Source organism: Dioscorea cayenensis, chromosome 1 (genome assembly GCF_009730915.1).
Source record: "Dioscorea cayenensis subsp. rotundata cultivar TDr96_F1 chromosome 1, TDr96_F1_v2_PseudoChromosome.rev07_lg8_w22 25.fasta, whole genome shotgun sequence".
Classification (NCBI taxonomy): domain Eukaryota; kingdom Viridiplantae; phylum Streptophyta; class Magnoliopsida; order Dioscoreales; family Dioscoreaceae; genus Dioscorea; species Dioscorea cayenensis.
In genome coordinates, this window is record NC_052471.1 from 8,969,420 (window position 1) to 8,984,802 (window position 15,383).

The 15,383-nt window shown below is 40.9% G+C and overlaps 1 non-coding gene across 1 annotated transcript; it reads left to right on the forward strand.

Moving 5' to 3' along the window:
* Nucleotides 1-240: 240 nt before the first annotated feature.
* On the forward strand, nucleotides 241-347 carry LOC120266905. Its single transcript, XR_005538307.1, has one exon. It is a non-coding gene; the product is annotated as a small nucleolar RNA R71 (small nucleolar RNA).
* Nucleotides 348-15,383: the final 15,036 nt, after the last annotated feature.

Here is a 15,383-nt window from a genome sequence, read left to right on the forward strand (position 1 = left end):
TTAGAAGATATAACTTCTTACTCAAATTTTCCACTTGGGCCGCCAATGAAGTTACGACATCTATCTCATGGAGACCGGCCACCTTTTTCTTCTTCCTAGCATTCCATTGTTAGCTGTTTAACCCCATTTCTTCAATTGGGGGTCTTGCTACCTAAGGTACCTCCTACTGCCGCATCCAAGAGTTGCCTTGTACTCGGGTTCAAACCATTGTAAAAGGTCTGAACAATCATCCACTCTGGAAATCCGTGTTGTAGGCACTTTCTCAGGAGTTCCTTGAACCTTTCCCAGGTCTCAAATAGAGACTCCAATTCCAACTGAACAAAGGATGAGATCTCATTCCTAAGCTTCACGGATTTTCCGGGAGGGAAATAACGGGCATGAAAAACTTCTACCATCTCCTCCCATGTGGTAATTGATGCTCTAGGTAATGAGTATAGCCACTGCTTCGCTCTCCCCTTTATGGAAAATGTGAAGGCTAGCAACTTGATGGCATCATCCGTCACCCCATTTATCTTCAGCATATCACACACCTCAAGAAAACTCTCTATATAACTGTTTGGATCCTCATCGGCCAAACCATTGAACTGTGTGGATTGCTGTAACATGTGGATGAATGCCGGTTTCAGCTCAAAGTTCTGAGCTGTAATCGGGGGATGCACAATACTCGATTGTGTACCCAACACTAAACATCTGGTATAATCGGATAATGTTCCCTATTGCTCATTCTGTTCTGCCATGTTTTTAGATTCTTCCACTTCCAAATCAGCTAGATTAGACTATTCTTGCACAGGATCTTTCCTTTTTCTTCTAAGTGTACGTTCAAGTTCGAGATCTCCTTCAATCAATATTGAGGGGTTTCCTCGGGTCATAACCTGGAGCTGCACCAAAAAGAAAGAAAAAGAAATCAGAACAATGATAGATTAAGAAGATATGAAATAGAATGTATGGTGAAATAGCTAAGAAAACAAAGTGTAAAGTATCTCTAAACGCCTACTCCCCGGCAACGGCGCCAAAAATTTGACAAGGTCCCCTTGCTTATATCCCGCAAGTGCGCGGGTTTATGGAAGTAATAATCCCGGATGAGTGGGTATCATATCCACAGGAAGTAGGGAATAAAAATACATAATTCGCTTCTTAACCATGTGAAAAGTGAATAGTGATATATGTGACAATGATTCAATTCTCAAAAGTAAAAACAACAAGTAAGAGAGCACAAGTAAAGGAGAAGGTAAGGCAATCGATAAAGATGGGGTACCGGGATATTGCTCGGCCTAGGACAATCATTTCAAGTGCAAGAACCCTCTATTATGCTTCCTAGTTAATGCAATAGTGAGTCATGGAAATCCTTAATTACATAGTCCCAAATCTAAGGTCAACCATGCCTAACTCTATACATATCCCAGAGGAGAGATTGAACAACCTCTCAACCTCGCACTCGCATAGAATTGTAATGAGCTATAGGGATTCCAAGTGATAAATCTCTTTCTAATTATAGACCTAACCCTTTGTTCTAGGTGGAAGGTCCCTAACAACAATGAAGCCCTAGATACTAAGATCACTCCTACACTTCACTCCATTTCATTCGAAACTAAGCCCCAGCAGAAGGTCATCCCTTAAACCATTCACTCTATTATGGCTGCAAAGAACTCGAGGAACAGAGGTAGAATCTAACACATCGGAGAGGAAAGGGGACGCTCCTGTACCTCTCGACTCACCCTCTCAACCCTCTGCAACCTATCTTTGTCTAACACTCGTGATGTGTCACTCATTCACAAAGTTACCAACAAGAACTCTCAACCCTAGTGTCACTCTATGGGAGAATTGAAACAATCAAGCAATCAAGGTTGGAACTCACAATAAACATCAATTAATTAAAAGCATAACAAAGAGATTCAATGAAACGAATACAACCCAGTGTTCACAAATACCCAAGTACCCGCTAGGGGTTTAGCTCTCCATGGAGCGAATTACAATCAAAGAAATAGAATGTAAAAGCAATGAATCCATAGAAAACCCCCTCGATAGTCATGTCGATGGTCTTATGCAGAGTCCTCTACTCGTCGCAAAGGGTCTTTGTCTGGCCTAGGATACACCTCACCGGATCGGTGCCGACGAAAGCTCTAACAATAATCTTATTCAAAATGACGCGTGATGTCAGAGCTGAAGAACGTCTCCAAAACCCTATCTAATACCTCTCAAAACCCTAGTCGAAGCCCTCTATCAAGTTTGGGAACAGATGGAGAAAAGAATGCTGAAATAGGGGCTAAATCGGCTTTAAATAGGGCTGGAATCGGGGATCCACACGCCCCATTAAATAGTATCTCTGTTCTGCAGTTTTCTCGGCCGCTGTGAACAGTGCTTCTACAGTACTTTGCTACATAGTTGCTATAGTGCTCTGCTATAATACCTCCTGAAATACTTCCCGAAACCATACTTTCATCGAGGTAATGCAAACGGGCACACGTTCACGTCGTGGATCGCTTTGCTTCTTCAATGATGGATATGTTGATGGAGATCTTGTTCTATGTGCATAAGTTGGAATGCTTGAGCGTGACTGCCCTTGTTCCCCTCCAAATGGTTGTGCTAACTCAAATACGAGGAGGTTGGCACACAATCTAGCATCTCACACCTGACCTATGTCTTCGCGTTTGAACCTTAGCAAGATTTCCTCCAAAATTGGTGCATTATGATCCACATTGGCTTCTTTCCTTCATAGTCGGCCTCACAACCCTAACTGCATAAATGTAATATAAAAACACACATATTAGTGTAAAACCTGAAAAAGGTAATACTTAACATAAGTAAAGAATACTTCGCATTCATATCGCACAAGCACTTATCACTTCACAGATCCTCTAAGGTAGTCCTTTCCAAAGCGGCCGCTAAGGAGGTTTTCACACTTTCGAAGAGATAGCTCTTTCTACCAGAATAGTAGCTTTCACTCATACTATGAGATAGCTCTTTCTCTCATAAATGATAACTAGTATCCGACTTATAAGAGTAGCTTCATACTTCATAGGTGGTAGCTCTTTCCACCTAACAAGCACAAATGAACAATAAAACTATTTTGTTACTTCTTTTCATTTTTTCCATTTTTTTTTCATAATTAACACAAGAAACAACTATAACTAGTCCCTTATACATCAAACATAAGTTTCCAAAAGAGTTCAAAGAGTGAGTAGTGCGACAAGTGTCAATCGGGCAAAAATTCCTAGAAATTCAAGCAAAAACTAGAGCATGAAAACATTCAATGTTAAAAAGAAATCTCCTAAACTCAAGAATACAGTCAATGTAACTAAGGTGAACCGCCATTGGCCATGTGAGCATGAAAACATTCTATGTCTTTGCGTTTGAACCTTAGCAAAATTTCCTCCAAAATTGGTGCATTATGATCCACATTGGCTTCTTTCCTTCATAGTCAGCCTCACAACCCTAACTGCATAAATGTAACATAAAAACACACATATTAGTGTAAAACCCGAAAAAGGTAATACTTAACATAAGGAAAGAATACTTCGCATTCATATCGCACAAGCACTTATCACTTCACACATCCTCTAAGGTAGTCCTTTCCAAAGCGGCCGCTAAGGTGGCTTTCACACTTTCGAAGAGATAGATCTTTCTACCGGAATGGTAGCTTTCACTCATACTATGAGATAGCTCTTTCTCTCATAAAGGATAACTAGTATCCGACTTATAAGAGTAGCTTCATACTTCATAGGTGGCAGCTCTTTCCACCCAACAAGCACAAATAAACAATAAAACTATTTTGTTCCTTCTTTTCATTTTTTTTCCATTTTTTTTCGTAATTAACACAAGAAACAACTATAACTAGTCCCTTATACATCAAACATAAGTTTCCAAAAGAGTTCAAAGAGTGAGTAGTACGACAAGTGTCAATCGGGCAAAAACTCCTAGAAATTCAAGCAAAAACTAGAGCATGAAAACATTCAATGTTAAAAAGAAATCTCCTAAACTCAAGAATACAATCAATGTAACTAAGGTGAACCGCCATTGGCCATGTGAGCATGTATATCAATCAAAACTACTATAAAAGATATGCGTGCACTATAAAACTCCCCCCCCCCACCCCCCAACACTTAAGTTGCACATTGTCCCCAATGTACACATGGAAGCTCATTCATAATGTAAATCAATTAAATTCAGATGTGGGAGAAGCAATAAAAACAATACTCCCCTGACTCCTAGTGTTGTATTTGATGGAGCTAAGTCCTTGGGAGTGTTGTTCCAATAGGGTGTGAAGCTAACACGGCCAAGTGCCGAAACACCTTGGCCATGCCCATGACAAAAGCTCAATTCCCATAATGAGAAGACCATCTGCACCCATACATGAGGGGGTTCAGTGAAGCTCAATAAAAACAAACATAACTCAAGTATATAAAAGATGAAGCAATGAATACAACTCGAGACACAAAATGAAAATATACTAAGAAGGAAAGTCCTTTCTGAGTATACAAGTCCAAAATAAAATGCGGAAGTAAAAGACGAGGAAAATAAAATCAAGTGTCGATGTCACCCTTTGGCTCTACTGCTGCTGCCGCTGCTACTAATGAAGTACATGGTGGGTCAACCGGTGCTAGAATAGGGGATGGAGGTGCCTGAGATGCCAGGGGAGTTCTTGGCCGCAGGACAAATGATGAGCTGACGTCTCACTCTAAGATCTGCTCTAATATGTCAAAACGTGCCATGAACTCCATATACTGTGCAGACTGAGCAGCCCTTATATCGGCAATCTCTTCTTGGGCCTCTGCTACCTCTCTCCGTATCACCCCCACAGCGCTCTCGAGCCTCTCAAAGTGATCCTGGGCTCGAGATGGTGAAAATATGCACACGGGGGGTGGGTCCTTTGTCACCGGAGATGCCTCTTTCTCCATAGGGGCTGAATGACGCTCGGGGGCAGGCTAGAAAGCCTCGGCATCATCATCCTCCTCCTTGGCTATCTCTGGGACTGGTAGAACCAGAGCATAAACCCACCTCCGAACCATATGAACCATGCCCATCAATCTCATAATGTATGGACCCGAGAATCCATCCAAGAGACCCATACCCAGAGCTAATATCGTAATGTATGGACCCGAGAAGATCGCTCCAAATCTGGCATACTGGCCCGGATGTCGAATGTACTCAGCGATGATGTGCCCTAGATGGATCGGTATGCGCTGCATCATTGAATACAATTACAGAAGCTCCTGCCGGCTCAGAACACCAGTGCTATCACCACTGCCATTCACCACTGCTATCATCATGGATTGGTATGCGCTGCATCATGATGGCACGTAAATATCTGTACGCAAGTCGGGAAAGGCACATGGCCTTGGATACCCCCAGCTCGTACTGGCCCTGACCACACAACGCTCTGTAAGCTCTCTGTGGGGTCAAAGCTCCAGGATAATCAGTCAGTAACTGAGAATACTCCTTGTATAAACAAAGCTGGATTGGAAAATGCGTGATACTCATGCTCTGGTGATGTCCAAGTGCTCTGAACTGAATGGTGTTGAGGCTGTCGAATCTCGAATAGGACCTATCGAACTCGAATGACGACAAGACCTCCAGTGTAAGCTCACGGATGTCTGGCTCTCTAATCGACAATAACTGCCTCCAACCACTCACCGACATGAGATCCTCAACCTCATTGGCGAACTCGTCTCACTGCTATAAATCTCTCAGTATGCTCATATCTAAGAATTGAATCTGGCCGAACCAAAGTATCGATAAATGCTCGAAACGGGCCTGATACTTGGGTATAGTGAATCTCATACCCACAGACTCAGGAGATGACTCACGCGGCTACCTATCAACTTGCTTCTTTGACCTGGGTACCATAATCTGCAAAATTTGAAAGAAAACCGATCAAACAAGTCAATTAAGCAATACTGTAGAAATCCACACGGTCGTGTGGAATTTCCGCACGCACGTGTGGATCCACGGGGCGTGAAAAAGGCACGGCCACGGCTCAAAAATAAAAAATACACCGTTAAATCACTTTTAACTTCGTTCTAAACATGCATACTCATTCTAATTATAGACACGAAGCATTACTCACAAGTTTCATTGATTAAATCAAGAATTTACGAAGAGAACAAAAGATAGGGCTTACCGACGAGTTGAAGTGGAAAACCTTAAAACGGCAGGAAAACAATGCAAAAATCACTCCAAATATGGCAATACGAAGTCGGGAAGAATTGTGAGGGTGCTCTCAGGTAAAGAGGGAGTGTGGGAATGAGAAGAAATGAAGATCCTTTAAAAGGACTCGTGTCTCTTGGCGTTTCTGTACATCAGCACGGGTGTGCGGAAATTACCCACGCCCGTGCGTCTCCACAGGAAAGCCTCACGGGGGCAGATGCACGCCCCTGTGGGATCTTGGGAAAACACCCACTGCCTCAGAATGCTCTCGCACGGGCGTGCAGAAAATACCCACGCCCGTGCGCCAATCCACAGGGTCAGCCGCACGGCCCTGTGGCTTCTCTGTCCACCCGAGAAGAATCACTAAGTGTTTCACACGCCCGTGTGGAAATTCCGCACGAGCGTGGCCATTCATAAGCCCAACTCACAGGGGCAGCCTCACGCCCTTGTATCTTCTCGGGATGGAGAGAACTCGTCCGAAGAGATCCGCACGGGTGCATGGGAATTACCCACGCCCATGTGTATTTCACAAGTTCACCCACAAGGTCGAGTCCACGCACCTGTGTGCTTTCGGGATAATCTGCCAATCTCTGCAGGAATTTACATGCCTATGCCTAAATTACCCACGGGCGTGCGAGAATCGAATGGTCATTCACAGGGGTAAGTCCACGCCCCTGTGGCTTCTCTGGATGAGCTCGCAATACAGAACCATAGGCGTGTGTTAATTCCACACGCCCATGTGTTTTCTCTGGATGCCTTAGAAAACTTTACAGGCTCTGCAAAAAATTTCTGAACATGTTTACACACTCAGAGCCCACCCCAATATGCAATTTATATAAGTAAAAAACATGAGAAATAGCTCAAACGACCAAACCTTCGCCAAATTCACATGAAAACACATGATGAACTTGAAAACCCACAATAAAATCACAGCAGAAATATATAAAAATCATGACACCGACACTCAACACTTTATTCATGCACACACTAAACTAATAAACTACAAAAATAGTAAACACTTGGGTTACCTCCCAAGTAGCATTTGTTTAACGTCACTTAGCTTGACGTACCTTGTCTTACCTCACGGGGGCTCATAGATGAAGGTTTCCCTCTTACCCATGGCTCAGAAACATGATGAGCAAAGTCTCTTGAAGGTAGAGGGGGAATTATCACGCTTGGGACCACCTAGCAATGGTACATCAAACTTCTTTGGTTCACACACGTCTCCAATAGCCTTGGAGCGTTTCCGGTGGCGTCTCCTAGATCTCTTCATCTTTCGGAGCACCTTCTTCAAGATCCCCGGGGAATATGGTACTTCTTTCGTTGAACCAAGCATCATTACTTCTTCATTATCCTCCTCTTGGTCGAAGAGACCCTTATACGGGTCTGGATTGAACATTTCCTGCATGTATTCATCAACAATCTTATCAGTAGTATCTAGAAAATATATAGTATCATCGAAATCAAGAGAATGCTACATGGCTTCAGCAAGGCGGTATGTGAGCTTGTTATCTCCAACTCTCAAAGTTAGCTCTCTGACGTCCATGTCAATCAATGCCTTGGAAGTCCGCAAGAACGACCTCTCAAGTATCAAGGGTACATCCGCATCCTCATCGATGTCTAGCACCACAAAGTCTACAAAAAATATATACTTGTCCACCTTGACAAGCACATCTTCGCTGATACCCCTCGGATATCTCACTGTTCGGTCCGCCAATTGCAAAGTCATCCGAGTGGGTCTAGGCTTGCCCAAGCCTAACTTTTAAAAGAAGTTGTATGGCATGACATTGATGAAGCTTCCCGGGTCTTTCTTCTTGTTGGGCATGTTGTTTTGCAAAACCGCCGAGCAAAATGCATCTAAAATCACTGAAGCACTCTCCTCTAACTTCTTCTTGTTGGTCAACAAGTCTTTCAAGAATTTTGTGAACTTAGGCATTTGGGCCAATGCCTCAACAAAAGGAATATTGATGTGGAATTGTTTGAACAAACTCAAGAACTTCTTGTGCTGTTCATGCTCTTGGCCATTCTTCAATCTAGAGGGATAAGGGATTCTTGGCTTCAAAGGTGGTGGTGCCACCTCCTTCTCTTTGCTTACTCCCTTCTCAACCTCTTTAACCTCGGGTGCGTGTACATTTGGCTTCTCACTCGGAAGCTTACCTTCAACCTCACGACCACTTCTCAAAGTGATCGCCTTCACATGCTCTCTAGGGTTTGTCTGGGTGTTACTCGGCAAGCTTCCTTGTGGCCTTTCTGATAAGGACTTCGCAATCTGCCCTACATGATTTTCAAGATTATGCAAAGAGGCGGTGTGGTTGCGAAGAGTAGCCTCAACTGATTGGAACATTGTATCAGATGATTGCACAAACCTAGATAAGGCTTTCTCCAAATCATTCATTCGGTTCTCCAAACCTAAAACTCGGTTCTCCATGTTTGGGGCTTGTTGTTGGAAACCTGGTGGCCCTATGACCTTTTGTGAACCTTGTTTGTTCCACGAGAAATTGGGATGACTCTTCCAACCTAGATTGTACGTATTACTGTATGCGTTTCCTTGATTCCTCATGCCATTACCCACAAAATAGACGTTCTCAACCGAAGATGCATCACCAATAGATATCGGGTAATCGGAGGGAGTATGTCCTCCACCACACCCGATGCAAGTAATCATGGCCGCCACTCTATTCAAAGTTAGAAGATCTAACTTCTTACTCAATGATTCCCCTTGAGCCACAAATGAAGTCATTGCATCTATCTCATGGAGACCGGCCACCTTTTTCTTCTTCCTGGCATTCCATTGGCAACTGTTTAACCCCATTTCTTCAATTAATTGACGGGTCTCATCGGGGGTCATGCTACCTAAGGTACCTCCTGCTGCAACATCTTAGAGTTGCCTTGTACTCGGATTCAAATAGTTGTAAAAGGTCTGAACAATCATCCACTCCGAGAATCCGTGTTGCCTTGTACTCAGGAGCTCCTTGAACCTTTCCCACTTCTCAAATAGAGACTCCAATTCCAATTGTACCGAAGATGAGGTCTCATTTCTAAGATTTGCAGATTTTTCAGGAGGGAAATAACGGCCAAGAAAAGCTTCTACCATCTCCTCGCATGTGGTAATTGATGCTCTATGTAATGAGTATAGCCACTGCTTCGCTTTCCCTTTCAAGGAAAATGGGAAGGCTCTCAACTTGATGGCATCATCCATTACCCCATTTATCTTAAGCATGTCGCACACCTCGAGAAAGTTCTCTATATGACTGTTCCGATCTTGATCGGACAAACCATTAAACTATGTGGATTGCTGCAACATGTGGATGAATTCCGGTTTCAGCTCGAAGTTCTGAGCTGCAATCGGGGAACGCACAATACTCGATTGTGTCCCCAGTATTGAAGGTCTGTCATAATCAGATAATGTCCGCTGCTGCTCATTCTGTTCTGCCATGTTTCTAGATTCTTCTACTTCCAAATCATTTAGATTAGACTGTTCTTGCACAGGTTTTTTCTCTTTTCTTCTAAGTGTTCGTTCAAGCTCGTGATCTCCTTCAATAAGTAATGAGGGGTTCCCTCGGGTCATAACCTAGAGCTGCACCAAAAAAAAGAAAATAAAATTAGAATGATGATAGAAAGGAAGATATGAAATAGAATGAATGAATAGCTAAGAAAACAAAGTGCAAACTATCTCTAAACGCCTACTCCCCGGCAACGGCGCCAAAAATCTTGATATTTCCATATATGCCTGTAAACCGCAATTACACTGGTGTCGAAGTAATAATGTCAGATGAGTGGGTATCGTATCCACAGAGAGTAGGGAATAAAGACACTTAATTTGTTTCTTAACTAATGTGGAAGATGAATAGTGATAAGTGTAACAAAATATGAAATAACAAAAATAAAAACAACAAGATAGAGAGCACAAGTAAATTAGAAGGTAAGGCAATCGATAAAAGATGGGGTACCCCGATATTGATCCGCCTAGGACAATCAGTTTCAAGTGCAAGAACCCTATATTATCCTTCCTAATTGACACAACAATGAGTCGTGGAAATCCTTAATTACATGATCCCAAATCTAAGGTCAACCATGCCTAACTCTATACATGTCCCGGAGGAGAGATTGAATAACCTCTCAACCTTGCACTCGCATAAAATTGCAATGAGCTTTAGGGATTCCAAGTGAAAAACCCTATTCCAATATATAGACCTAACCCATTGGTCCAGCTGAAAGATCCTAGCCACAATTAAGCCCTAGGTGCTAAAATCACTTCAGCGCTTCGCTCTGTTGCACTCGCAACTAAGCCCCAGCGGAAGATCATCCCTTAACCCATTCACTCTACTATGGCCGCAAAGAAATCTTGAAACATGGAGGTAGAATAGAACACACCGGAGGGGAAAGGGGACGCTCCGCTACCTCTCGACTCACCCTCTCAACCCTCTCCAATCTAGCTTTGTCTAACTCTCATGGTGTGTCACTCACTCACAAGAGTTACCAAGAAGAACTCTCAACCCTAGTGTCACTCTAGGGGAGTATTCATACAATCAAGTATCCAATATTGGAACTCATAATAAACATCAATTAATTGAAAGCATAATAAAGAGATTCAATGAAATGAATACATCCTAGGGTTCACAAATACCCAAGTACCCACTAGGGGTTTAGCTCTCCATGGAGCTAGATACAATCAATGAAATCAAATGTAAAAATAAAGCATTCATAGGAAACCCTGTCGTTAGTCGTGGCCATGGTCTTGTGGAGAGTCCTCTACTAGTGGTAAGGGTCCCTTTGTCTGGCCTAGGATACACCTCGCCGGATTGGTGCCGACGAAAGCTTTCCCACTAACTTTCTTCCAAATGGCGCGCAATGTCGGAGCTGTAGAACCTTTCCAAAGCCCTAGCCAATACCTCTCCAAACCCTAGCCGCTGTCCTCTCTCAAGTTGGGGAAAAGATGGAGGAAAGAATGCTGAAATCATGGCTGAAATCGGCTTTTAAAGGGATGGAATTAGGAATCCACACGCCCATGTGGCCGCCCCTGTGGAATTTCCACACGCCCGTGTGGATTCTCTGTTTTCCTGTTTTCTCGGTCGGCTGTAAACAGTGCTGTTGCGATATTTTTGCTACAGTGTTTTCTACAATACCCTGCTACAGTGCCGTCTGAAATACTCCCGAATCCATATTTTCATCGAGGTAACGCAAACGGGCACACATTTACGTCGTGGATCGCCTTGCTTCTTTAATAGCGTACATGTTGGTGAACATCTTGTTCTATATGCACAAGTCAGAATGCTTTAATGTGACTGCCCTTGTGCCCCTCCAAATAGCTGTGCTAACTCGAGTACGAGGAGGTTGGCACACATTCCTGCATCTGGAACCCGACCTATGTCTTCGTGTTTGAACCTTAGCAATATTTCCCGCAAATTAGTGCATTATGACCCACATTGGCTTCTTTCTCTCATAATCGGTCTCATAAACCTACCTACATAAAATTAACATAAATACACCCATATTAGCGTTAAAACCCGAGAAAAGTAATGCTCAACATAAGGAAAGAAGGCTTCGCATTCCTATCGCACAAATACTTATCAATTATAAAAATATACTGCTTATATAAATAATGTAACATATGTTCTAATAGAACCCAAATCCTAAGTTAATTAAAATTTAAATTATGGATATATTTAAAATTAAAATTTGATTGTCCTAATCTTGATTGATTTTGGACTCTCGCTTTAAAATAAATTATTTGGTTGTCTTGTACTATAATACAAATCATGAGGCAAATAAAAAATAATAATAAAATTTACAAAATAATATGAGAACAAATATCTCGAGGCAATCTCAAATCTTAGGATAGCTCAAATACGCATCTCGAGGCGATCCTAAATTTCATATAGGCTGAGAACAAATTTCGAGGCAACCTGAGAAAGTGCAAATCCTGAAGTACCCCAAACACATATCCCGAGGCATATAAAAAAATGATAATTACAAAATTGCCCCTCTGAATTTATCTTGAGGCATAAAAGCAAGTTACAAAGTTGCCCCTGAGATCATATCTTGACTCAAGATGCAAATTATAAAAAAAAATCATCCTTGAGAACTTATCCTGAGCCGAAGTGGGTTAAGTTTTTATTCATAAAATAATAATAATAAATAAATAAATAAATAAATAATAATAATAATAATTAAAATTTCAAATTTTGAAATTAAATTTAAAATTGTTCTTATCCTAATCTGTTGTGAGTCTTAGGGGGAAATCGGATTTTTGAGATAAGGATGGGCGAACCTTTTTAAAAAGTGGAACAGAAGGGAGAGAAGGGGGAGGAATTGAAAGAAAAAAAAAGAACGAAGAAAAAGAGAGGAAAAAAGCGAAGAAAGAAACGAGGTTTTTTCTCCTTTCATATTTTACATAAAATATATATATATCTAACCGTGGTTGCTGCTTGCCGTGTTAATGGTTGATGCCGCCGGTGTGATTGAGAGGCTAAGATAATGCCGCCAATCATGCCGGATGTCGATTGCTACCGTGGTGCCTCTATCACTTGCCGTTATCACCGTCTCTGCCAATGTTGCTGTCATCGTTACTTCTGCCTTCCTTTATTGCTGTTGATGATCGCTACTGTCCATTGCCGCCATTGCCATTGATGACGCTATTGCTATCGCTGCCTGGTGTTGTTGAGGATAGCTGGCTGAAGCGCTACAAGACCCGAAACTCCTTCAAGATCACCACTACCGATAACCCGGTTACTAGAGACGTCTCTTTGAGCAATCTGTTTCCAGAGCCTTCTCCCCTTCTTCCCATCCGGGAACCTCTCCCGATCATCCTTTCTCCTCCCCAAACCTTGTCTCTAAACCAGGATTGGAGTTCCCAACCAACGCGCATCTTCTCAATCTCCATTGATGATATAAGGATGTGGCGACGAGGACCTGCTTTCCCACATTGGCATGAGCCCAAGGAGGTTCTGTTGCGGAGGTTCTACCACACGGTAATGAAGGCTGGGATTATCCGAGAGTTCCATCACCTCATATTCTTCGAGAACGCCCAAGTTAAGAAGAAGTGCAAGTCCCGTGAGGCCATGCTCAAGTATCGCAACTGGTCTAACAAGCCAAAGTCTCCCTTAAGATGCCAAAAGAAGAAGTTACTAAAGAAGGCATCACTGGAGAAGCCAAAGGAAGAGGATGAAAGAAACAATTGGAATTTCAAGAAGGAGAAACTTCCTTACAGAATTCAGTATATATTAGACACTGTCTTGTTGTTGAATTGTTTGCCTGTAGTCTACCTACAACATCAAATTCTTAGGAAGATCACTACATCACCATACTACTTGAAAGATCAGGGTTATTATTATACACTGAAAGTTTGGTGCAACCAGGACAAGGAAATTGAGCAAGAATTCTTTGGTTCTTAAGCATTCAGGACTGGTTATAGATTTGTAGAGTTTTCTGTTTCGATGTACATGTTTCAGAAATACTCCAGGATTCAAGCAAATTATAGAGCTCATTATGATAAAAATAAAAAATAATAAAAAAAAAATAATATAAGGAAATTATGATGGCATCTTTACTGGTTACACCACTGAGTTTGTTTCCCGTGACTAGGACTTATTCATCTTCTTACAGATTTGAACCCAACTAAAGTTATTGTTGATCTTGTTATTAACAGAGAACCTAAGTAAAATGCAACTCGAATTGGTTCGGCTGGTGTGGTGAGATGTCAAGCTGTGGATATCTCTCCATTAAGGAGAGTGAACTAGGCAGTATACCTTCTGACTACTAGTGCTCGTGAGAGTGCTTTTAGGAATATTAAAACAATTGTTGAATGTCATGCTGATGAACTTATTAATGCAGCAAAGGGCTTTTCAATCAATTATGCAATCAAGAAGAAGGATGAGATTGAACGAGTTGCCAAGGCAAATCACTAATGGATATATACTGCAGACCTTTAGGCTTGTGGTCTTAGTTCAGCAATGGTTCCATTTTGAGAGCACAATAACTTGTTAGTTATGAATGCATGGTTTTGAGTTAATAAACCTTAAATTTAGCATACGTTATTTGTCCATTTTGGATGCATGGAAACCATTATTTTATCCTTAAAAATCATTGGTGGTGCTATTACAAGTAAAAATAATAATAATAATAATAAATAAATAAATAAATAAAAATATAATAATAATAATAAGGTTTTGATTCAAAACTAAAAAGTAGGACACATTTCGAAAAGAAAACATAGGATTAGGGTTTTGATTCAAAAATAAAAAGTAGGACACATTCCGAAAAGAAAATAAAGCACATGATTACAGTTTTGATTCAAACATAGATGCCATTTCTAAAAGAGTAGATCGGATTATGTTTTTGACTGAATATGAGAAATTCCTAGAAGAAAATATAGGAGTAGGGTTTTGATTAGGATTTTTATTCAAAAATAGGAGCCATTACAAAAAGGAAATATAGGATTAGGGTTTTTGATTCAAAACCGAAAAATAGGAGACATTCCGAAAAAAACACATAGGATTAGAGTTATGATTTATAGAGACATTCTGATAAGAAAACATACAATAAGGTTTTTGATTCAAATATGAAAAATAAGAGACATTCAAAAATGAAAAATATAGATTCAAGCTTTCATTCAAAAATAGGAGACATTACGAGTAGGAAACAATGGATTATGGATTTGATTGAAAAATAGGAGACATTCCGTAGAATTAGGGTTTTTCATTGAAAAATATATATGAGGACATTCTGAAAGTAAGATATATCACCGTTTTTATTCAAAACCAAAATAGGAGGCATTACAAAATGGAATCATAAAAACAAGGGTTTTGATTCAAAAATGTAGGCATTCTCGAAAAAGAAGATATAGAACTCAGAGTTTTGATTCAAAAAATATTAAACATTTTGAAAAAGAAAACATATGATTAGCGTTTTGATTCAAAACCAAAAATAGGAGACATCCTGAAAAGAAAACATAGGATTAATGTTTTGATTCAAAGCTAAAAGACATTCTGAGAAGAAATACTAGGATTACATTTTTGATTGAAAACCAAAATTTAGGTGAAAATCCAAAAAGAAAACATGGGATTAGGGTTTTAGTTGAAAAATATAAGACATATCAAAAAGAAAACATTGGATTAAGGTTTTGATTAAAAATAGGAGACATTCGAGAAGACAACAATTGATTACTAAGCCACTCAAAACTTAAAAATAGAAGACATTCCATAAATAGAGATTAGGCTTTTGATTCATTGGAGACATTC